The sequence below is a fragment of the Caloenas nicobarica genome, chromosome 3, assembly GCF_036013445.1.
Source record: "Caloenas nicobarica isolate bCalNic1 chromosome 3, bCalNic1.hap1, whole genome shotgun sequence".
In the NCBI taxonomy this organism is placed as follows: Eukaryota; Metazoa; Chordata; class Aves; order Columbiformes; family Columbidae; genus Caloenas; species Caloenas nicobarica.
Window position 1 is genome coordinate 17445758 of NC_088247.1, and position 26142 is coordinate 17471899.

Sequence of the window (26142 nt, forward strand, 5' to 3'; positions counted from 1 at the left end):
TGACCAGTGTAAGCAGGAGTGCTGACCAAATTAGATTAGTGTAACTGAACTGGATTTTAGCTTTTTAACCTTGCCCAGCCTGCTTTTAAGCCTTGAACGTGAAACTCATTCTCCATGTATACCCTCTTCTCTGACTTCGGCTTGCCTCTTGCTTGGCATGAGGATCAGCCGTGCACTCAAGATGAACTTGGGCCTTTTTCTTTTGCAAATAATTATTAATTTCTGTGTATTTTTTTGAAGTTGGGTTTATTTCTTATGGTGGGTTTCTGTTGGCTAGTGTAGATGTTGACACTCTTTAGTCCTGTCATCACCTCTCAGGCATTTCTAGAGTGTTATGCTAACCACCTTTTTTTGTTTCTAGTGATCTCTGTCTCTGCACATCCCAGAAACTTCCTTGTTTAAGTCTGCTTACAAAAAAGGATGATATGTTTAAAAAAAAAGAATTTTAGTTACTTGGTAAAAACTAAATGGTGTGATTTTTCTAAGCAAACTATGCATTTTTAGCAATTAATTTATTTTTTCAAACTCTCTCTTACCCTGGAGAAGGATGTGCATCCTAAAGATATTATAAAGTAAGCAGAAAACCCAACTTGAAAGGACTGGCAGTGTTTAAAGTTAGCATTTGGAGTATATCTGCAAGAAGCAGCAGCAGTGTTTAAATGGGAAATTCCAGACTATAAATTCTTTTTCAGCTAGATTATATGCAGTACAAGTGTTGACTTTCAATTTATACCTTTGATATGACTCATTGAATGTTCTGATTCTTAGTTTATTTGTCCTGTCTTCAGCAAAATGGATTGAATAGAGGGTTATCCAACCATGATGCGTTGTCTCTGTGCCTCAGATGTTATATTGATGAAATCTTAGTGTCTGGCACTATCTAAGAGGAATATAAAATTTTGATTTGGTCTGCAGCCAGCTTTTCTCCCACTCTGGAACAATGATGGAACATCTGGGAGAACGCTGTATTCATTAACCCAAATCCTGAACACTTCGTATAATACCTGATCCTGTAAGAATCTGCTTAGTTTTCCAGCATGTGTAATTTGTGCTGGATGCAGCTAGAGTATATTCAGTCAAAGGACCTTGTCTCTTTCACATTTTTGAGCTTTTATGTGACATTATGCTTTGTCATAATTGATGATAACAAGATTCCCATTTGTTATCTGATTTTAAATGCCAGTTACATGCATGGTGCCTTATTCTACTCTCTCTCCTCCAGAAATTTCTCTTCATTTGTCATTTGTATTTTCAGCTGGAGACCTTAGGGTTTTATCCTGCCCATTGTCTCAGCTGAAACCATATGCCAAGAGGCCTCTTAACTTTCCTGAGGATGGATCTTGGAATATCAGACTGGCGTCAGTGTGCCACCTTTATTGTTTTTCCTGTTTTCATAATCTCCACTTCTCACAGTGGCAGATGCACACTGGCATTGTGGCTGACAGAATAACCATTTTCCTCCTGGGCTTTGATGCTGCACTCTGGCCAGCTGCTGTGGAGTGTACAAAAGGATGCAGTTGGTACATCCCAAAGTTTGAACATCCCCTGTGATTTTATAATCTGTGCTTGCCTAAGGAAGGGATTGTATTCATGTCTCCTCATGACCTCAGATCCTCTGCATGGATTCAACTGTTCATGAGACTAAAGAAAGCTAAACTCCTGAACTCTTATTTAAAGATGGCTTTCCTAATGCAGAACATGGGAGTTCAGCTGTCTGCTGAAGAATAAGGCAGTGGTTAGAGCAGTAACCTGGAAATTTTTTCTCCCTTTACAGTATAGATATGCTCCCTGCTTGACCTTGAACAAGTCACACAGGGTGAGATCCAGAAAATACTTATGAACCTAAATCCCACCATGGGATTTAGCCACCTGGGTAGGAGAAAGGTCCAAATTTTCAAAGATCCTAAATCTTTTAGAGCATCCCATCTGCAAAATGAACATGGAAGCTCATGGTTTTCTTCAGAAAGATGTCATGAAGACAGATGCACCATGTTTGTAACATATAAACTGCTCATCTTTGCCAAGCACAAACACTGAATCAAAAGGAGGTAAAAGTGTGTGCTATGCAACTACATGCCTCTTCTACTGGTGTTTTAAAAATGTGCCATTTCCTTGCGGGGTTTGGCAGAGATGGAAGAGTGTTTGGGACCAAAACTGCAAATTCTGTCTTTGCATTGGGGATTGGACTAGATGATCTTTTGAGGTCCCTTCCAATCCCTAACATTCTGTGATTCTGTGATTTTTGTCAATACAGCCTCCCAGAGGTTTACATAAAAATGGCTCAGTAGGACTACTTTTCAAGGCCTTGATATCAGTATGTCTGAAAGAGTTAAGGCCATTAGCTGGGTGCCATAAAAATACTTAGTATCTCACATCTTCAAAGCAATGTACAAATACTAACTAATTAATCTTCAAAATAGCCTTACCTCCACACCCCACAGTCAACCCTGATTAAAAAGTAAATATTCCTCTTGCACATGTAATCAACACTCAGAGCTTTATGCCTTAAGAGGGTAATTACCTTGTGCCTTGTTTATGATTTTGATAAACAGTTCAGAGTGGTTCAAAGGATGCGGAGCCAGAGGGAAGGTCAGTAGCGGTATTGAGGTGTGGAGTGAGGCGTGCTTCCTCCACAGATGTCGACAATGTATTTCGGGACCTAGCTCTATGATTCTCTTTCCATCTTGATGTGAGAGAACCAATATTTACGGTAAGAAATGCTGTGTCTGGCAAGCCTGAACTACGGTGAGGTGACTGCATCACTATGATGGTACTTTAATGTACTCTTTTAGGTACCTAAAATTTCTGCTTGTCATTGCTCAGTGTTTTTGCTGGTAGACAGAAATACATCACAAGTCAGTTCACTTGCCTCAGTTCTTTCCTGAGACTGGACACATTGCTGAATCCAGTGACAAAGTGTAATACTGTAACCAAATTGATGGTTAGCGCAAAATAAGGGGAAATTTCTGTACTTAAAGACTTGTATTAATTCATTTCAGATGAAGATGTGTCTCTGAATACTGATCCTTAGAACAAATAGATGAGAGATGTTTCATCACAATTGAGTTGTTGCATGCAACTGAGACAGTGACCTTTAAAATAAAACCACTTAGGTGACTGCTTATTGGAAACTGTTCTTACCAGACCTGAATATTCACAGAGCTGCATCAGGTGAAACTGCTCAGTAGTCTCAAGCCACCTCCGTTGCACAGGTAAAGCTGTTGCAAGAGCATTCACTACTTTGAAATATTTCAGTAGAATGAGGTGGACGAAATCACATTGCAATAACCAGATATTTACATGTGGAAACAGCTCAACAAATAAATGCTGATAAATACCAAAAATCGGGGAATATGAATGCCAGGCCTGCAACCAGCACCAGGCTCACAGGCTCTGCATGTGGCAGAAGGGATGTCCACGGCGCTGTGGATGGATATGGGGAAGGGAGGGATGCAGCCCTCCCATTACTCCCATAAAACAATCCATTTACTGGCCTATGGGCTCAGCTGTATGATCGAAGTATTGGGACAAGTTGTAATGAGTGTGCTCACCCTTGATTTTAGTGCATAGGCACACCGATCGCTTGACTGTTAGACCTTGTATGTATTAACACAGATCAACTGATTCATGGTTGTCTCCTGAGATCCAAGACTTAAAAGATGAACTTTTCTTTTTGGTTGAGAACACAATCCTCCTGAGTGACTGCAGGAGGTCATTCTGTCCACTCGCTTGCAACACGTGTGTCAAAATTGTTTTCTACTTGATGCTTTATGGATAAATATTTCAGGTGCTGAAGTGTATTGTTGCTGGAGGTCAGGGTTACTGATGTGTGCGAAGTTAAAAAAAAAAAAGAGTCTGAAGGCAAGGAGATGAAATTTGTGTAGATGAGTTGGCAGGGATGGATATCTGCAGCAAGAGATGAAATGTACTTTCATATGCAGCAAGTTTAGGCAACAGCAGTAGTTGGACTGTGAGCATGGTATTTGTTCTTCTGAGTGCTAAACTTGGGACTCTGAATTAATATTGGAGTGCCTGTATCAGTAAAATGTTGTGTACCTGCCAGTTCAATAGTTCTCTGGACGCATAAAGTAAATCTTATTGACACACCGGAGTTTTAAATATCACAAAGCAGTTCTAACAACAAGTAAAATTTATAAAAAAGACAGTAAATTGTGACACGTGAAAAGTATTAAAATATGCAGTCTGAAATTCGGGTGTGGTTGGTTAACAGAGTAAAAAATAGTAGATTCTCACTGTGCACAAATTGAGTTCAGTTTGCAAGATATTCCTGGTACTGCTTTTGAAAATTAAAAATTCAGTGTTTGTCACAAAAACACTTCAGCTCAGATCAGCACACCTGGGTACATGCCACAGCAGGATTATCTCTGATCTAATCACTAGGGAAAGTGGTCTCTTCAGGTCAGGACTGAGGTCATGGTTAGATTGTAGGTAGAAAATTATGCCTCCTCTCTCTGCAGCATGCTTATTTACAGTATCAGGTGGTGTTCACTCATGTCTCCTCATTTCATCATTGAAATGCTAATACTCATTCATCAGTGTCACTGATACTCTGTCTGTGTGTGGGGGCATGTTTTATATTCTCAAATAAGTGATCTGGAATTGTAGTATCATCTTAAAAGGCAGACCTTCCTTAATACACCTAAGTAGCTCTATGTATATATTTAGGTCAATGGCTTCAGTAGATATTAAGTTTTCATCCATCATAATAATATTGGACCTTTGTATTTAGCTTGTTATTAGTGAAGCCATGAAGCACATGTATAAGGTTTTAAGCAATTGTAAATTTCAAATCCTTATCTTTGTGTTGAAATATTAAATATTCAAATGTCATGAAGCTCCACATATCAAGGATGCTCCAATAGTAAGAATTCACTGCTTGTCTCTGTGCTTTATGGTTTATATCATACCATAGCCTTATCAGCAAAATATTGATTAAAATCCGTATATTTAACAAGGACAGTGTTTTCATTAGAAATGAGATTAATATTTTGAGATGAAATATTGGAAACAAGGTGAAACGCAGCTGAAGGCAATAGCTGTAACATCTTTTCATCCTTTCTCTCTCCTTGCTATCATTTTCCTGGATCTGTTTTGGTATAGAAATATCCAGAGGCTCTGTCTCTCCCAGCTCCTCCTACTGCTCCAGACTGTTATAACAAAAGTAGGTGTAGTTATGCTCAGCTCTTGGTAAATCCCATAGCATCAGCTTGGTGGTTCTTATCTCAGGATTTAAAATCATCAGCAAATGCTAGAGCCAAACTGAATGCAATATGGAGACAAGAGGAGATCAAAACAAGTTTTAGTTGTTTTCTTCCTTTGGCCTATTTACCTGCATGGGGAAAGTAATTGATTTTTATTGGTATTTCAAGATCTTGAGACACAGTGCACAGGTGAAATTATGTTAGGCTCCAAGCTGTCATATGAAATTAATCACTAGCAACTACAGATGTAGAGGGACATATTATTGGGAAAATGGTGGCTGGATGTATAGATAATGTCAAAAGTTATTCAAACTGTGGCTAACAATAGTAAGGATACAGGAAGAACCATGTCCATGGAAATGGAAGATAAACAAGTAGGTGGAGGCCATGGTAGAACATAGATGAATATACTGTAACTGCTCAAAGTCTCAGCTCATTTTCTAGGCTCGCTTAGCAGCCATCAAAGAGAAACAGGCACTGCTAGGGCACAGTCTGTGTCATCCTAAGTTTGACATCTGAGTTGGGATTAGTGGAGCCTCTATTTCTCTCCATTGACCAGAAGAGTGGAGTCTAGCCTGCCATGTCAGGCACAGACACCTACTTCATAGAAAAAAAGAAACAGGTGAAGTGGTTTGTGTCCTGATCATGCTGGATACACACTGCATGGTTTTCATCCATTGCACAACATCCAGCTGTGAATGGAGGGTCCGAAACAGATGTTTTATGCTGGTAAATAAAAAATAGAGGGAAACCCTCCACAAAAGGCCAGGTGGGTTTTCACGGTATCTGGAATAGAGTAACAGGAACCTCCCAACAAACAGTGCAGTTTATTCTGTTTCTGTTGACATCGAAGAGATTTTGCTAATGCATCTGGTGAGGGAGGGGACAGAGCTGGGGCCAGCATTTCCATTTTGGAGCCCTTACTAACCTCATTTCGGAGCAGGTGAAGAGCAGAATGCAGATGTTTCTGGAGAAGTAAAGCCTAGATTAAATAGTGCACATGTATCTTTGCATTAGTCCTACTCACATATGCTTGAGGGATAATGTTTGTGTTGAACTCCATGCTTTTTCTTGGGTACAAACCAGCAATGTGGCTTTCATGCACATCAGTTAGAAAACATAATCCAGTTTTGTTGTCTAAGTCAGAAGCAATATTTTTTAAAGCTGGCAGAAAAATACGTTCTTGGTTTGTGAGTATATGATAATTTGAAAGGTATTTGATAACTGGAGACTTGTTTTTCTCCTTTCCCCATTCTCTAGTTTCTGTAATTGATTTTCTGCTCACATGTAGCTTGGGTTCATCTGCACCAGTGTCAGCAGTAAGCACTTAGAGCAGCATGGCTGCAGTGCCACTGAAAGCCTTCCTGGGGCTCCTTCCTGACATCGCAACAATGCCATGCACTGAGGCGGGAGCTGCTGGCATTTCAAAGATGCTCAATTGCCTTAATTTTCATCGTCTCTGATCATTTGGTAAAAAAAAAAAAAAGGATCAAAAAAAGGAAAATCCAAATCACTCTATGTTGCAGTAGAAAAATCTTTGCCAAGTCAAGCCATACCTTCCTGCGGTACTTGCATTTGTAGCCAGCCCTCTCTTTGTAGACACATATACAGCTTGTATGAATCTCTGTCTATATTTAACACTATTGCTGCTTAAATAGTGTTCCAAAGGAAGGCTCTGTAATCTTGCCAGTGCAGTATGCTTTGTGTTTAACAATGGGGAAGATTACCTGTGCTCTGCTGGAATTTCTCCTAAATATTGTCGAGGCTAATATCTTTAAACGTATCTTTGTTAAAGAAGGCAAAAATCCATCAAGTTTTATAGTCAAAGAGTTTTGAATCTGACTAGCATGTGATCCAAACCCTACTAAAGGCAATGTTTCTTCTGTACACAATAGGCAGGTAGGATATGGAGCTATTTGCCTCAACATATTTTCCAGATTGAGTTTGGTAAGATTGAAAACTATAGTTGGCTACACAGACCCATGCTCGGAGAAGTCAAACTCTGTATTCCTCATATGTGAAGCTGTAACCAACTGTGCTGGATATTGTAATACAGTGCATTCCTTTTTCTGTCTTTCATGCAACCACTGTATGACAAATGCTTGCACTCCACAGAAATTATGACCATTTAAATATTTCGCTACCTTATACTCGCTTTGATAACTCTCTGCCTGAGACTCCTATACCTGAAAGTGTTCACTTCCAGAGGCATGTCTTCTGTTTTGCCACACAGTTACTGAGCTGGAGAAATAACAATTGGTAAAGCTGCTTGCCTTAAGCTTTCGATTCAATGTATAAAATAGAAACTGCAGGCACAGTAAAATAAAATGTGGGTCTTAGGCCCACTGAATATTTGCTTGGTTTCAGGCTTGTCTGTGCCAGGTATGTGCTGGGGGAGATAAACACCGGTGTAAACCTCAGATGTTAGAGAAGGTTAAAAGTACCCTGCTCCCAGGTCATTCAGGCATTGTGTGCATCTATCCTGTTTGCAAACACATTGAGGATGGTTTGTCATCTCTGGAGACCATTTGGACTGTGCACTTCCCGGAGGGATCGGCAGGTGAGGGAGTCTCTCTAGCGTTCATGCCGCTTAGAGATGACCCAGGATCCCATCCCCAACCTGGGCAAAGGTGTGGCATAATAGGTACATGTGGGACATGTGAACTGAATGTCCCCTGCCATGTCACCCCAAAGCTGTGATCCTTTGCACTGGAAGCAGCCCAGGATCTCCATTTGCCTTTTTAAAGCCTGGGACTTTTCATAGTTGTTTAGAAGGGTGAAGGCAGACCTAATGATATGCGTTTAAGAAACAGTAAGATGTGCTGTGCAGCTATGCAAAAATTTCATCCTGACACGCTTATTTCATGTAGAGGCACCAAAGATTGCGAGGGAGGGTTAAAACATCAAAAACTGTTATTTCCCACTGGAAAAGAAAAAAAGCAGTGAGTGAAACATGTTTCTCAGTGTGAAGCTTTTCATTAAGAGATTGGCGTGGTGTGATATGAAAGAAGAAATCAGGGGTTACACTGTTTTCCTAACAAATGAGGAGATTTTTTTTAATGCTGAGGCACTTGCAAATCAATTTTCCTCTGTAAAAGTCAAGGTTTGATTATAGTTCCTACGTTATTATTTATAGTTCAGCAGTTATACATGCCACGTCCTTGGCTGTGGCATTGCAGTTTGCGCCATCTATGTCTGCTTCCTAAATTTATTGATCTCATTAGAAGATAAAAATGACAAAGATAGCTCATAATACTTCTGAGAAATGTAAAACCATTAGCAGGTCATTGTCAAAGTTATAACATGTCCTCTTAAGCTGCTTAGCAAACTGGTGGCAGCCTATGATACAGGGATTAACCTGTGCCAGGAGTGACGGAGTGGATCGCAGTGGATGGTTAATATTCAGCCTGCCTACAAAGCTTTGAAGCTGCCTCACAAAATGATACAATGAAGCGATAAATGGAAATACATTAAAAACAAAGGGAACAGAAGTTTTCCTTTCCTGTCCTTTATCTTAGTGTGTGACATGTAAGAAGCAGAATGGGTGTTAGAGCTTCAGCCTGAAATTAGAGTTGCTTTTTTAAGTTGGGTTTTGTCCCCTCAGGCAAAAGAACCCTCTTGGGCTTTGCTCGCTGAGTGCAGACTGACCTTGGTTGAGACCCTAAGCCAGCTTTTCCCAAGGTGGGACCTTGAGGATGCTATCCTAGAGCCATGTTTAGGCATGTACCTTTAAAAATATTTCAGGTACACAGTGCACAGCTGTATTTTGAAGCCATCATTCGATGCCCCATACTGCCCCATACACCCACCGGTGCAATGGACATAACACGACTTCCTACTTTTTTACAGGACAGCTCTACAGCTGCATTGTTATTATTATTGTTTACATTTCTTCCCTTAGAGAAATATCTGCAAGTGCTGACTGATTGCATTTTTGCTTACTGGACTGTTTGGCTTTACAGACGACATTGTCAAACTGGGCAGACCACGTACTGTTGTATGAGATTTGGGCTGAGGGCCCGGGTTTTCTCATTGGTTCTCAGGGATGAGAGCAGAATAGGTGATTATGGAGAGGAGGATGTCAGCAGAAAGACTAGTACCTGAAGAGTCTCTTCAATATTTTGCCTGACTCTTCACTCACAATGAAGGGCATAGCATTAGTGTGGTCAGATGCAGTTACTGCCAAACCCCTTTGCAGGTGGGTTGGACATACACAGGTGGGCTCCGACAAGAGAAGTTAGAAGGAGAGGAGAGAAATAGTAGAAACTAAACACCCAGATTGCTGTTGTTGAGCATTGTGTGACCTGATTTATACCAGTGCATTATTCTCGTTTAGAAGCATTTTATACACACATTCCAGTAACAAGTAAACAAGCTTTAGGGCAATGATGAATTAGCCTAGACAAGTGTTTACAAATTATAGTAGGAGTGAATGAGGATAATAACATTATTAATCATTTCAGTTATTAATTCAATTTTTTACCTATCAATGACTTTGTTTATTTTATCTATTGGGAAGTCAGAATTATCAGCAAGGCGACAGGACGGGGACCCTCGAGCACTGGCACAGAAATTTCTCCCAACAAAACTTGGTTCTGTTTCTTTTTCTATCTCCATAGCAGTAATTTTAATTTGATGCAGCAGTACAATTTTGGCTAGACTACACATCTGTAAATTAAGTGTGATACTACTGTGTTGTCTGCCTCACCAAGGTGTTTTTGGGTTAATTGGTAAATTTGAAATACTCAAAATGCCTCATAAACATGCTGTATAATTATTAATGTGCATGAGCTTTTTAACTATTAATGGTCCTATCTTTGTAATCTGGTCTGATAGCATTTAATTGTAATAAAAATATTGTTTTCTACTTGATTTGACAAAACAATTTTTAAAGCGTAAACAGATATTTTCCAAATCACAGATCTTGTAAATGCTGCTATGGGATGCAGTCAGTAAAGAATGAAAAAGTTCTAGTATCATTAATAAAATTGCGAGTACAAAGTTGATTCAATTTCCTAGATAATTCTGAGCTTAAAACCAAAATGGTTTGATTCTAATTCAGACTGGAAAAAAACCCCAAACTTACTAAAATATAAATTCTCCTGTCAAAGGCTAAGTTCTAGATGCTCTAGCTCTGGAGGTCTTTGCCTTGTTCTCACACCCAGTCGCTGGATAGAGAAATTCTTCTGTTTCTGTCCTAAGAGCAGCCTCCCAGCCTAGTTTAGCTGGACTCATGCAAAAAGCTGATGGCCACTGATTTTAATACCATTCTTATGGTTGGTGCTCCAGAGCTAGGGATGTTTCCCATGGATTTCTATCCCAGAATCCTGTAATCCTGTTGCTGAATGTCCTTACTGCTGAAGGATTAAGGGAAACTCAAAAGGTTGCAGAAACGAACAAGAAGAACAATTGAAAGTCTGAAAATCCTGCCTGACATTGAAAGATTAAAGCAGCTCAGTGTGCTTAAATTATCTGAGGGAAGGTTAAGAGGTGACTTGATCATGGTCTCAAAGTCCCAAGCTGAGAAACAGTTTTCCAATACACAAGGAATCTCTAATTTAGCAAAGCCATAACAAGATCCAGTGATTGAATGCTTAATCTAGACAAGTTCACACAAGATGTAAGAATTATGAAACTGCAGCAGCTGAGATAGGGGTTTTTTTTTAGGGTACTGGTGGAGTCTCATTCTTTTCAAGATTTTAAAATGTATCTTTGGTAAAAGCTGCTCTACCCTGACCAGAAAACCAGGGTTTATGCAGAAGTCCATGGGTGAAATTCTATGGTATGCGTCGTGCCCAAGGGCAACTTATACAGTCATAATTTCAGAGTATATTAATTCTTTAGTAATGAATGTTCCCTACTGCTACATAAAACGGGCCCATATAACATACTAAAATTTGCAGTTTTCTAGCCCTAATGTCAATATTAAGAAGCTCGTCAAAACCATTTTATACCTCTGTGTGCTTAGCCCAAAGAAAAGGAAAGCTAGTTAGTATAAAAAGGTATTTTTAGCCTTTATGAAAGCTTCTTATGCCAATCCCTAAAAAGAAACAAGAATTTTCTCCAAAAATGCAAATGCTCTGTCTAGAAGCAAGAGTATCGTTTTCAGTTTTAACTGCTTCATCATTATGTGTCACTCCCTATGTATAGTAACTGCTGCGTGACAGTTGTTTCTAAGAGACAATCAGGGACTTTTCCAATAACTACATAATTCTATTTCATAATATATGCATTTGTGAGGCTTGGGGCTTTGTGTGTTTAAAGCACTTAGCAGTCATTAACTAGTGCTCACAGAACCTCTATGGAACTGGTAAGATAGTATTATGAAGGCAGGTGGTCCTCAAGACCACACAAAGCATTGCTAGGAGAGAAAGGAACAGAGCTTGGTACCTTCCAGTTTTGCAAATTGCACATTCAAGTCTTCAAATCAAAACATTGTATTAACTATATAACTATAGGAACACTGTTTTCAGTATTAAGTCCTAAAACTCCATCTCTTGCAATGGTTTTATTGGCCTCCTACTCTAAGGCAAGGGGTAATGCTGTGGCAGTCTACCTCATTTGTCAAGATCAGCAACATTAGCCTCTGAAGTTCTTACAAGGACTGGACCTTACTTATTGGGCTAGTACTACTGAAATTAAATCACTGCATGAAAAGTATTTCACTAAAATTAAATGTGAAGAAGAGGTGGTACTACATATTTTGAAAGTTCGCCTTTATTTTACAGACCAATGGCATTATGATATGGCAATAATGTCTGCAGAGCAGCAGGCGCTAAGTGCTTGCAATTCCAAACGCAGTCCTTGCTGTTAATAAAGTGCTTTATAGAAGGGACTACTTAAGTAACCAATACCAAGCCAGCATAAATGAAATGTATATAAGACCCTTCAAACTATTTAGAGTCCATTCTGTCCATTTTGTGCAGAAGAGAAGTATACGTCTGCAGTAGAGGAATATGCTTTCACAAGGGATTCCTTTGACCATGGGGCCCAACATCCACCCACAGCCTTTCTCACTGCTCCTTGACCCTACAAGTCTGGCAGAAGAATCTTGAAGTCATGTGTAGGTGCTGTGATGGCAATGCAAAGTCCAACCAATTAACCCTTATACATGAATAAATCTCATGCATGCCAGACTTGAAGGAGGAACTAATAGTCACCTATCTTATCCAGAAATTTTCCAGTGCCCAGTTATGCTATATTATGTTTTCTCATTAATTTGCAAAAGTGATTGGCAAGGCGAATGTGAAGGAGCTAGTTATGGCAGAAATGTGATGGAAGGAAACCATATGTTCAAAACATGACTTCCTCTCTGGATTTATTTTGCCATGAGTTTTGGGCATCAACAGGCATGGCTTCTGGAATTCCTTGCTCTCAGGTTTTCTCACTGTACCTTGATGATTAGGTAGAAAAGTACTGAGTGATGGACAAAATGGGAAATGTGAGGATTGCCATACTGTCACTTCACAGACTATCACAAATACACACTATAATAGTATATTTCAGAGATGGATGATGGAATATATAAGCTCATACCAAGCCTTCTGAGTTTGGATTTTGACTAATGCTGATGGAGACTAACCAAAAAAACTAAGAAAATACAAATCCTACTGGGTTTCCAGTGTGTGTGTTTTTAATTAGAAAAGGAAAATTCTTCCTCCCAGAAAGACTAAGTTTCTTTTTCCTTCCCTCCTTTCCTCTTTTTGCTTTCTGGCACAAGACATGCAAATGTGGGAGGGAGAAAATATCCAGCTCAAAAGAAGAGAGTCTTGGGAAGTCAACATATACAAGTTTATCAAAAAAACCCCAACACCAACGCTAACTCAGTGTTTCACTACAACATGACAAGTAAGGTGCAGAGAAGGCAGCAGTCACAGATCTGTTTCTTTCATGGTTTCAACTCATCTCATTCCAGATATCTTGTGGTCAGCAACTTCCATACCACCTACGCTCATCTCAAAGACTGAAGTCTTGAAGAGCAGAAGCACCACCAGTTTTGCAGAATATGATCCAGGCAGGTGGAGGAATCAATGACCTTTGCAGGCAATGATCTACAGAGCAAAAGCAGATCATTAGCCTCATCATAAAAGCAGCAGGTCGTTCTTAGAATCATATAATCATTTTTGGTTGGAAAAGACCTTTAAGATCATTGAGTATAACTGTTAACCTAGCACTGCCAAGTCCACCTCTAAATGATGTCCCTAAGAACCTCATCTATGTGTCTTTTAAACACCTCCAGGGATGGTGACTCGACCACTTCCCTGGGCAGCCTGTTCCAAAGCCTAACAACCCTTTTGGTCAAGTTTTCCTAATATCCAATCTGGACCTCCCCCGACACAACTTGAGGTCATTTCCTATTGTCCTATCACTTGCCACCTGGGAAAAGAGACCAACACCCTCCATCCTATGAAATCCTTTCAGGTAGTTGTAGACAGCAATAAGGTCTGTGTGGCAGTTGCATAACCCCCTGAGATCCGGAGCCTTCAATGGAGCAGTTGGTGGCTCTTTAGCACCTTTTGTGCCTCACTGTGCCTGTCCCTATGTACACACCTAGGGTGGTACCAAGGTGCTGACAGTCACATCCTCCCCTACCCTGGGGCAGGGTGACTTCACCTCCAGCCAGCTTGGGGGGCAGGAGGGGTGGGACCCTCAGGCAATTTACAGGGTCCTCAACAAAGGAGGTGCCTAGAGAAGCTGAGAAGCTTCTGGACCATGTTGTAACAACCACAGACAGATCTGGCCAGGCTATAAAACGGGGTCCCTGCTGAACACCCCCTGGGAGTGGTCTCCTCAGAGCAGCGGGTCTGTGAATTGGAGCCCACCCCTTAAGACTGGGATGCCGTCTAAGGAAACTTCCTGGGATTGAGTCTGCCTCACCTCCTGCTGTGGTGAGTGGTTATTTTTCTCTACTGGAGATATCCTTGAATGAGTCCTTGCCCAACCCAGGCAAGTGTGAGCCCTCGCCTAACCCAGGCAAGTGATATTTTTCTGGGTACCCTTGAGTGAGAGGCCTCTAGTTTTGTTTCTTGTGAGTGAATATGTGCACATTGTGGATCCTCATTATTCTTATATTGTTGTACCCCAATAATCTCCTTAACTGATACCTGAATCTGTATTTTATGTTGTTGGAGTATTAAATAATTGTATAAACCCTGTTTCTAGTTGGTTTATTGGCTACACTTTTCTGGCTAGAATAAAGTCTGTTTTGGAACTTGTTGTCCCCCTAAAATTGACTTTTGGAGTGCCTCCATGACAGTTTCCCCTCAGCCTCCTTTTCTCCAGGCTAAACAGCCCCAGTGCCCTCAGCAACTCCTCATAAGACTTGTTCTCTAGACTCTTGACCAGATGCATTGCTCTTTGAACTCGCTCCAGCACCTCAGTATCTCTTGTGAGAAGAGAAACAGAATCATGATATTGGAAAACACAAACCAATTACTCTGGTAAGATAGGTGCATCCTCTGCATTTTCAAATGCTTAAAGTTAATCTGTATTATGGTATGATTTTATGGCTTGCCAGTGTAGTTTACTGACCATATAATGCCCCAAAAGGAATCTGACCATTCACAAAAATCAATAATGATCAGTAGTCAGCAACTGAAATGGGCTGGAGAATGTCCATTCCCTCCAGATGGGTATACTAGCACTCCCTATAGAGGGGAGATAGGAAATGAAGGAGGAAATTCATAATTTCTAGCAATGTACATCTAAATTATCTGTTAAACTCTTTCAGTAGCATTTTGACCATGGATATTAGGTTTCTTCTGAACTCCAAAATTATTCAGCTCAAAAAAAAGAGAGCACGAGAATTCAAAATAGTGAGAGAAAGGTGTTTTTCTGCATATGTTTTGGAGCTATTTTTAAAGGTGAAGGTAGGACCTGATTTGGAAGCTCCATCACTGAATCTGGGTCCATGGTGAGAAATGGTATCCAGCCAGCGAGCCTTGCTCATAGGGAAGGAAATAAGGCAAATGATACACAGCTGCTATTAGTCACCGCCATGGCATAATTTCCAAGTTTAAGAACTTTGGGTTTGGGGCTATTTTGTTAAGAATATCATATTTTCAGAAGAAGCACATGCTTTTGTGGAAAGCTGACAGTAGCCCAATACAAAAACCTTTCCAGAGCTATTAAAGTTTAATGAAGTGTTTTCATCCAAAGATTTTTTTTTTAAATTTTCATACCCTGGCTGCAGGATCATAGTTCGTTAGTTTTCAGGTGCAGGATATTTTAGGAAGACCCTTTTTGTTGTGAACCATATGACACAGGTACCACAAGAAGTACCACTAAAGAAACTGTGCAGAACTGCCAGCACTGAATCATTGCAGACTGATCTCTAATACTTATTTCATCCCATTCTCGTCATTGTCTGCTCCTCTATAAAGATTAACCGAATGCATAGGAATAAATATCCAGCTCTTCCAGCAGAAGTTCATCAGTGAAGTCCCCCAAAGATGCATGCAAGGGCCTGTTAGTAGAAGATCTGGCAAAAGAAATACCGAAGTAACACAGCCTACAAATAATACAAAACTATTAGGAAAAAAAAATGCTGGAAGGAGTTGCAGAGGAATATGATAGCACTGGCTGACTGTGTGATAAATTAGAAGACAGAATTCAGTGATAAGAAGTATAAAGTGATGCTAAATTTAGGTACACAATAATGGCTTTTGGACTGGCTCTTACCATCCAGAAGAAGAGAACTTTGAGTTTTCCAAAGACATCAGCTCAGGGCTCAATACAGATGAGGGCAAGAAAGGTGGTCAAATGTGTGGAACATCTTCTGCAGACAGAGTGATGAGATAGGCCGGGGGTCTTTGGCCTGAAAGGGGGAAGTGACAGAAATCCCTAAAATCATGACAAGTTGGGGTAAGGTGAATAAGGAGTGATTGTTCAATCATTTTCATAACACTGGAATTAGAAGACATCAAATGTAAACTACTGGATGGCGGGTTTGAAACAAATACCCAGTGTGTAGTTAGGCTGTGCAACTCGTTACTTCATGAGTTCAAAAAAAGTTTAGACATGCACAGGAAGTTATTAAACAGGTTCACGGAATAAAAATCCATGAAGAGCTATTAAAATATCTTCTTAACTGGACAACACGTCATGAAGGGACGAAGGAGACAGGGAAAAAACTATGAGTGTATGTTTGCCCTATTATTTTGCTCTTCCTGAGCTCTGTTGACAAAAGGCTGCAAGAACGCTTGGTCTCATGCAGCAAAACGGTTCCACTGTTCCCATGCTGAAGAGTACTTTCAGATATTCTCTTCTGTAATCTATATGACATGTGAAGCATACATGTGAACATATACGGCAGCTGGTGGCAGTTGCTGTGACCACCCTGGGGAGATGTTCAGAGCAGGGCCACTGCTTCCCAGTCACAGCTTCTTCATTGTGCCCTTTGGTGCTAATGTACCTGAGAAAAGGGAAGAGAATTCAGAGTTTCAGCATCTCTTACTCAATTCTGTTAAATTTTTGCCTAGAAATGGTAAAACTTATTTCTATGAAATGGTGAAACTTATTTCTATGAAATGGTGAGGCCAGTATTTTGTGGTAGGTTACATGTTTTCCTTTTTTTTTTTTCTTTCCTGATTTAATTTGACCAGACAGTTACATTTCAATAATCCTCACCACTTCTTGACTCACTGTTTTATGTTGATGCTTATTCACGGTCTCCTGATTGTACAACTCACTAGTTCCCTCTCCTTAATGCGTTGGTACCAATGTTCAGGGATGGTATAAAAAAATTGAAGGAAACACAGTCATTTACTCCCTCTTGTTTGGTTTGTTTGCTTCAGAAGTGTTTGCACTGACACAGATAGAGTTTTCTTGTGCATGGAAAGAGATGATGTTGGGATTTTCTGTTTTATTTGTTCTGTACCACACATTTTCCCCACCCACTCCCTCACTCACTTTTATACATGCTCACACACAGATGTACTTGTATATGAGCAGGTTTCAGAGAATTTCAGTCAGCTTAGGAGAATTTGACCAATGTCTGGGATGAAATGTTTATATTTTCAGTGTCACGAGTCATTTCCACCAATCTTACCATCACAGGTGGGTGTTTCTGGGAAGGGTGCTAAAGCACCTATCACTCAGTATTTAGGACACTGAAATAGCATTAGTGAAAGTAGTGCTAGGAAGAGTTTGGTTCACCATATTGTCAGAAACTATGTGCTGCCTGCCCAGTTCACCTCCATTTTCAGAAGCGGAGAAGTGATTTAGCTAATAGGTGATGCAGTTTTCTGTGGTTTTCTGGCTTTTCCTTTCTTGAAAATGTCAGTATGGCTCATAGCTCTGCCACATTGCTGTATCTTTGACTACTACTTCTCATATGGGAATCCGCAGATAGATAATTCAAGGGATTTTATGAATAGAGGGATTTTTCTGAACCTGCTCCACTTTGCTCAAGTGCTGTCCCTAAGTGTGTCTCTCTGTGGGTAGATGAGCACATCTGCAGGTTTCAAGATGTGCAGTTTCTGTTCTACCCAGTTGTGAGTGGGTGGGATGAGTGTGGTGGGGTGAAAGAAGAGAAGAAGAAATGGTCTCCAGCATTAATAAGGTTTCTGGTGCTTCACATCAATATCTGTTCTCTTACAGGTTCTGCTTTTTAAACACTGACATCAAGAGAAGCTCTGCAGGATGAAAGGGTTATTATGTGACTGGACACCTTGAGTCACCTAGGGTAAATTACCACATTCTCTCAGTTATTAGTTAAGTCCTTGTGTTCTGATGAAATCAGTGGAGCTTTTTCCACTGCTGTAGTATCTGAGCCAACAAGTTTAATGAATCGTTACAAATAATTTAATCTGCACTTGCAGGTGCTATTAAAACTTTTTTTTTTTTTAACCAAGAGATTTTTTTTACCTAGGAAGAGCAATCTTTCTAAGTCACAATGACTTAAATATGGAGTAGTGGATGAGTTATGCTCATTAGAAAGCCTGATGCTGAATTCAGTATTACTGTCTGGTAAATTTACCTCCTCCAGAATTTAAGACTTTAAGTTGCATGGGATAAAACATAAGGCCCTGGTTAATTGCAAATAAATAGTGCCAGAAATATGTACAGATGGTACCTGTAGTTCACTGCTGAAGACTATCCAGTAAACTATATATAATTTGCACGACATGTATGTACAGGAAACAGGAGAACAACTTTTTTGTGGTTTCTCACATTTGTAAAAAAACCAAAACAACAAAAAAAGAAATAATAAATGAACACACTCAGTCTGTGAAACTTCTTATTTGGGAAAACAGCAACCTGTATTTCTATTTATTTACCTTAATTAAATTAATTAATTTAACAAGTCTAAAGATTTCGGCATTTTACAGGATACAGGTGTAAATATCTGGCGAATAGAGTGTATATATTAAACTACATCTGCTTAGCTAGTAAATATTTTGCTGCATTAGTTTGCTTATTCCCAAGCAATCAGTTGTGAACTCCAGTGTTGTAACGGGTCCACAGGGAACATTTGTGCTTTGGTTGGCACTTAGATTAAATTCATCAAATGATTTTTTTCCCTCTTCAAGGCTGACATTTCAGAGTTTTTTTTTAAAGGTTGTGTGCCAACTGCCAAAGTCAATTAATTAAATAGTAAATCTGAAATTTGTAGGGGAAGACTATAATTCCATTTTGCTGTGCGACCTTGGAAAAGTGAACATTTAATCCACAAAACATGTCTTACTAGAGGGTCTTGATCTGTTTGCATTGAAAGTAAAAGCAAAACTCTCAGAGATTTTTTGTGAGATTAGGAATTACCTCAAGGATGGCATTTTACCCTTCTGCTTTTGATATTGTGTAGTAATGAGAATATACTTTGACTTCCTGTTGTGCTTGATATCTTATATCAGCACTTAGTAGAAAGCAAACGTGCAAATTTGATGTCTTTTCTCCATATATTTGGAGGTACACCAGATGAAGGCAGGATGTGCAGTCCCAGTATTTGTGATTTCTATGCTGGTCAAAGAACTTCATCTCAGATCCATATTGGCAATGACAGAGGCAAAATTCAATAGACATGAGCAGATGGTGAGTACTACAAATTTCTCCCCAAAACACACACCTCCCAAGGACTGTTAATGCCTTCAGTGGCTGCAAAGGCAGTCTGGTTTCAAAGATTAGACTGGACTTCAGTTCTCTGCCTCCTGCTCTCTGTGGCACTTTTTTGTACATCTTATTGAACTCCTCATACTGCATTTGAAGCTTTGCCATCCTAAGGTCCTTGTAAATGAGTGCAGTGCACTGACTGTTCTTCAGCTGTTAGTTCTCTGTCATTATTTTTATATTTGTTTTGTGTTTATTTGTGTTTTCCCTGCCTGAAAGATCATGGTGTGCATCAGGACCCTATATTTTGGGCCCTGTACATGCATTAAATGGAAACACAGCCCAAAGACAGTATAAAAGACAGTAGAAACAGTGAATAGGGCAGGTGGGTTAAGGCAGACAAGGTAAGCGACATAGTGTTTTGCTCCCTTTGCCATTTGAAATTCTTTCATTCTGTGTTTTGCTACAATTTCGAATTCAGGACTTGTACATAATTTTTAGCCTGCCCAGTCCATGTTTGTTTCAGGAAGGTAGATATTTGTTTATTTGGGAAGAGAAAAGCTGCCTAGAGTGGTTTCCTGCATAAGCAGAAATTTGTTAGCATTTAGTCTCTAATTTGACAACTTGGTGTGGGGCGGGTAGAGTTCAAGGAAAAGCACTGATCAGCCATCTGTAGCACGGAGAAGCGGTGAGAAATGCTAGTGCCAAGGGTGTTTCTTGTAGGAATGTAGGTGCTATATATTAAGATATAGGAAGGTAATTCCTCTCAGGATTCATAATTGTGTGCCTTCTCCTACTCCTTTGCTTTATAAGGTGAATAGAGCAGCAGTTGTTTCTCTCAGAGCCCTGTAGTACAATTCTTAGGACATGTATTTCATAGAATCATGGAATCATAGAATCATAGAACACTTTGGGTTGGAAGGGACTTTCAAAGGTCATCTAGTCCAGCCCTCCTGCAATGAGCAGGGACATCTTCACCCAGATCAGGTTGCTCAGAGCCCTGTCCAGCCTGGCCTTGAATGTTTCCAAGGATGGGGCATCGACCACCTCTCTGGGCAACCTGGGCCAGTGTTTTACCACCGTAGTTGTAAAAAATATATTCCTTTGGAGTTGTCCTGCCTGTCCAGCCATAGGAGATTTTAAAGTAAGGACACCTCATGTTTTCCTGTTGGAATTGTTCCTCATGAAAGACACTTACAGATGTGATGGCCCAGAGAGACTGAGTCACTCAGATGTGAGCAGAATTTGGAAGTCTTCAGCTCTGCTTTTCTGAGCCACTGTTACCGTATTTGGTCTCAGGGATATTTGATGTAAAACATTAGCAAGAATGCCTCCAAGAATGAGAAAATTAAGGAGGACAAGCTGTGGATAATGCTTGAGGTCAAAGCTACTTTGGATTGTCAGCATCTTCATACTGTAAAAATTGAAGTGTTTCTATCTATGCCTATAAGGAGAATCCCTGAGGGGATGTGGGAAACTTTAGTTTAAACAATTGAAGGAATTCAGATGGGGCCAAGGCTAAGCAATGGACGAGTGGAAGTTTAGAATACTGAATTTTGATTTAAATCCCATCTGAGGCACCTAGAGTCTTGGGTGGGTCTAAAACTCAGCTGATATGTATTTAAAATTTCTTCCTGTAGGATGGATTTGTCGATATTTATTTATCTCAGGAGAATGTTGAGCAGAGAAATGTGTCAAGCACTCACTTATTACAGTAATAAACGTACCATATATGGGCTTAGGCAAATAGAAAAGGTGCTTTAAATGGCCTGTAAAATTTGGCAGAGGACAATCTCACGAATGTTTCTAGATGATCACTGGATTACCAAGTTTCCCTTAACCGGTGTTGGGAGGTTATCTATGTTGTTTTCGTGCAAAATGCCTGTGTCTCTTTGTGAGCTGTGAATCCAGTTTTCCAAGAGATCATTAAACATGAAAGAACTAAACATCCTATTTTTTTTCCCTAAAGTTGTACCTCAGCATTGTCTTCATCGGTAGGCTTGTCTGCAGGAAGTGTAAAGTTTCCTGCTATGATTGTTTGACTGCTGCCAATTATCAGATCTGCTTTTGGCAGCCTTCCCCTCAACCTGCTGATTAGCTAATGTGTGGTTACTAATACAATATGGGAAACTGGTGTAAATGAGGAAGCAAAAAGGTTTATTAATTTCATGTGCTAAATACTGTTTGTAATATAATTATCAATACTGTGAAAAGAAATCCTGGCTTAAGAAATAGTCAGGTTTCTATGTCTTTTGTGAAATAAGGCACAAGAATTTTGTGCAGTAAGCAGGCATATTTTCCCCTTGATACACACACATAATTTTCATTAAATTCATGGATTTTAAAGGCAGAAGAGGGACCATTAGAACATCTAGTCTAAGTACCTGTAAAACACAGGCCACAGAATTTCATCCAGCTACGCTGTATCAGAATTGATAGAAAATGGGAGCCAAATCCTGGGCTGGATGTACAGCAGTGTTACTCCACCAAGCTGGAATAATGGTGATTTATGACAGCTAAGAAATTGGCAGTAGACTTAAGCGACAATGGATTCTTTTTGCGTAAACCTAAATGAAAATGGTCACTTCTATTTTAATAGCAGTGTTGAAAGAGCCTTTCTGGGAGTAAGTTTTTGCAAAGTTTTTTTAACTTTAGAAGAAAACGAGGTTTTTCCCAAACTTTTCCGAGATGATTGTGCTCCCTGTTGTAATTTAAATTTGTCCCTTCACTGGATTTCCTGAAGAAAAGGCGTGAAGTTAGCAGAAAAAATGTTTATCTTTAAATTGAAACCCATGCTAAGATTCTTATTTGTAATTAATTCATTCCATAGGATTTTAGTGGGAGGAGGAAGAACTAAACAATATAATAAAAACTTGAATTTTTTCAGAGCCATGAAGAACTTGAACTCAAAAGTTCAAAGATTAAAAGTCTCAAGGGCTAAAATGTAGAGTCTCTGATTTCTCTCATTAGGTTCTATATTTGGCAAAACAAGATGTCTCATCACTCTTTTGTAGCCATCTGTACATGTGTGTGGATGATGTTATTATATTTATAGCAGATACAGCCTTATCATTTAGCTACAGACAGAATTCTACCTGCTCAGGGCTACAGGGTTTGAGAATGCCCTCAGACAATATTGACATAGCCAACGCCATAACATCCTGCAATCTGCACAGAAGCTAAGACTTTGTGCACACCAAAGCTGAACAAAAAAACTTCCTTCCTGCTCCCCTAGCCCAGGAGAGAGTGTTCAAAGGAAAATACCAGTGTGGGGAGAATATCCTTCAGATTCCAAACAATTTACTGTCAGTTCTCTCTAGGAGAAAGTGGTGAAGGCTTTTGTGTTGAGCAATACAGAAATCTGTGACTATCACACCAACATGTAGAATATACAGAAAGGAAGACAGCTTCTTCTTAGAGTAACTGCTTATGTGGATAGTAAGAAAAGAGAATCTCCTCTCATTATAGTTCTCAGTAATTATAAGACAACTGCTGGTTTGTCTGAAGAACAGTTGGAGGTGCTTTATATTTGGTTAAAAAAAAGTAAGCAGAATACATACATTGTAATACATTTGCCTTACACTTTTTCCCTAGTGTTTTTCTTCAGAGCTGGAAGTCTGTTTCACGATGTCACAGCACATTTTGGTTCCACTGTCACATGGAGAAAAAAATTATGATAATTTATTGCAAAGATAAACATCAGAAGACGTGCTCTGAAGCTTACCAATAAACCCCACTTCTCTCTATTTACTTTAAGCAGGACTAGAGGAGCCAACCCCTCCTTAAAAAAGAAGGTTTCACTTTGTCCTTACCCGCAAAGATTTAAGTGTTCCCCATCCTTTAGGAAATCCTTATTTACTTCTATCGTACCACTAAGTATTTGGTAACATCACACTTGCCCACAAAGCTTGTAGCAACATTGCATTCTTCAGCCTGTGGCAAACAACATCTACCTCATGAGGCACAGCCAGCTTCTGAACTGTTCTTCCTGCAGTGCCTAAACCTAAGGTTCACTCAGCACTCCAGAAGAAAATTGAGAAAAAATACCTGTACATCTATTTTATGCAGTCAGGCAAGACCAACCAGTTAACAATGCCATCTTAAACACTCTCCTTTCATGAATATCAGCCTGTTGGCTTGTGTTAGATGCTACTGTGAAATGGATCCTCAGGAATGAAACACTGGGAACAGTGGCTTGTGAATGAGGACAACCCTTTGCAGCACCCTACTGAGTTTGGTGGTGTATTGCAGCATGTAGAGGACACCGCTCCCTCTCACCCTACCTCATTATGGTATCTTCTGCCCAAGCGAAGGTGTGTGTAGAGTGTGCCAGTATATTTGCACTATGACACAAGGTAAGCCAAGGCAAAACGTGAGTGCCATGGAGAAGCCAGACAGGAGAGGCACTGAGTGAGGTCTGAACTGTATACTGTGGGTAAGTTGGTGTGATCCTGTGTTTATTCCTTGTTTCAGTCCCACACTTTTCAGGCCACTAGGCTGACCTCCAAGAAACTCTAAAAATATTGTTTTCCAAAAGCTAAAGTTGGACTATTTTTATTAAAAAAAAAGGCTGTGGTTTATGGTCTCGCCAAATTAAATTTTGCTTCAGCGAATGTGATGCAAAATTTGTATAGTATAGCCTCATCAATGAATAAAAAGGCTCCTTTAGCCTAGTCGTATATAAATATCAGTAATATAAAATTCTGACAATTGTAAGAGCATTGCATTCATGGAAGCTTTGCACTTTCCGTCTAGTGATAAAACATCAGTCTGTATATAGTTCCATTTTGGCATTTGCTTGTGGAGTACTTCTTTCCTACACTAAAATTAAAATTGAAAATACTTTTTCACTTTTGGGGAAAAGAGCGCTACTGAAGAGAAATTCTCCCTGGCAAATTAATAGATAAGGTCTGCCATGCTAACTCAAAAGCAAGCAAAAGGTAAAAATTCAATCTCTTTATCACAGCTAAGTCATTTTTCTAAATAGGGGAAGTAATATAGGATGGAATATATAGGATAGATTCTCTTACAGAAAGTGCTTTTAAACTTTAAAAGATCCATAACTAATATTAGGAATGGTTATAAATGACAGTCTTCTCTTTTAGATTATGTTGCATTTATTACATTCTACTGGGACTTTACAGAAATTCTCAAGGAATTATAGTTATATTTATGATAAAAACATGGAGCTGCTTCTAAATAGCATTTTCATCATATTAACTGTTGCCTAGATAACAGGCATATCTCTTCGAGCACCTCTATTCTGGTTCAGCACTACAGCTTGCAAATTAATACAGTCATTATAAGACAGCAAAGCCATATCACTTACCATTTCATTATTGTTCATATCAAAATACATATTTTTTCAGTTTTCCCTAGAGTTACAAGCTGGATAGGGAAATGTTATCATCTTGCAAAATAATCTCTCAAGACTCACTCTCTGTGGTGTTAAGAGGAGCAGTTAATCATATTACAATAATTTTCATATTAATAGATCCTGTGCAAAGAGAGAGTTAATACTCTCCTTCTACATTCAATCCTCCATCAGAGTTTTTTATATATACATATATTTTTATATGTGTGTATGTATATATATATGTGTATATATATTAATCTGCTTGGAGCTAGATTAGCACAAAAGATATCACGTCCTACTCAGTATATGAAGGGTCAAATCAACAGCATACCCTTAGATTTTTAATCAAAATGGCAATCTGTCATCCCTAACAGAGTTAGGTAATGTTTAAATGAATAACATGAATACATACCATGTTTTAACAGAAAATACAGAAGAAAACTTACTGCAGCACAGGAAAACACTCCCTGGAGTACCTTGCAGATACTTTACTCCTTACATGAGAAGCTGTGATCCCACAGCATGCATATCCACTCTAAAATGAAAATCATCTTTAGATATGAATTGTATTTTTTGAGGCATTAATACAACCTTTACTTTTGAGATCTTCTCACATACTGTAATTTTCTGAAGGCTTCTCATATAACGTTGTATGTGTAATAATGTAATGTCATTATTTCAACTCAGAGCTTTAACTTTATGCGTGAGCATTTGCTGGTATTTTTCGCTTCTCCCAGCTGCTAATCTGAGTAATGCAGTCTGTTCAGAACAACCTGAGTGTGAATGTAAGGAGCTGGCCAAGGGGTCAGGTGTTTGCCTAATTTTCAGCAGCCTAAACGTGGCAGAAAGGTGGGTCAGGTCTGCGGAGACGCGGGGACACCCGTCTCTGTTCCGCTGCTGCTCTGCCCCGGCTCGGTGAGGAGCTGCTCCGCCTGGGGACCCGAGCACTGCGCAGGTTAATAGGCCCCACGGAGAGTGGGATCGAGACCTGGAGCACGACGGCAGCTCCTGGAGCCAGCTGGCTTAGCCCATGAGGAGCCTGCCCCTTCTTCAGCAGCGCTGGAAGACGCTCCCTTGGTGAAACTTCGCTGTCACCATCCGCGCTCATTTTGCTAAGCTCCGCTAACGTAATGATGCCGTCTCTCTCAGCGTCCTTCATTATTCTCCCCACTGTTGCTCCCAGGGGGTCTGATTAAAAGCACTGGAAAGCTTCCTTGGATTCTACTGGCTTGGGTAGTCAGGTGTTCCTTAATTTGCCTTTCTCATCTGTTTTTAACTCAATTTTCTGTTTAGACTCACTTCTGCTGTGGTGTTCTTCACATCCCTCATCTTCCTCCACTTTTGTATACTTTTATTCCTATTCCTGACCCACTCGACAACTGCTAAATTACTTAGGCAGTGAGTAAAACACAGATTAAAGAAGTGTTTTCAGCTTTGAGCTAAAATGTGTTGACAGGACTCATAAGAGGCCTAGAGGAGACACAGAAAGTGGTGTCATTTTGGGAGAAAAAAAGCTAG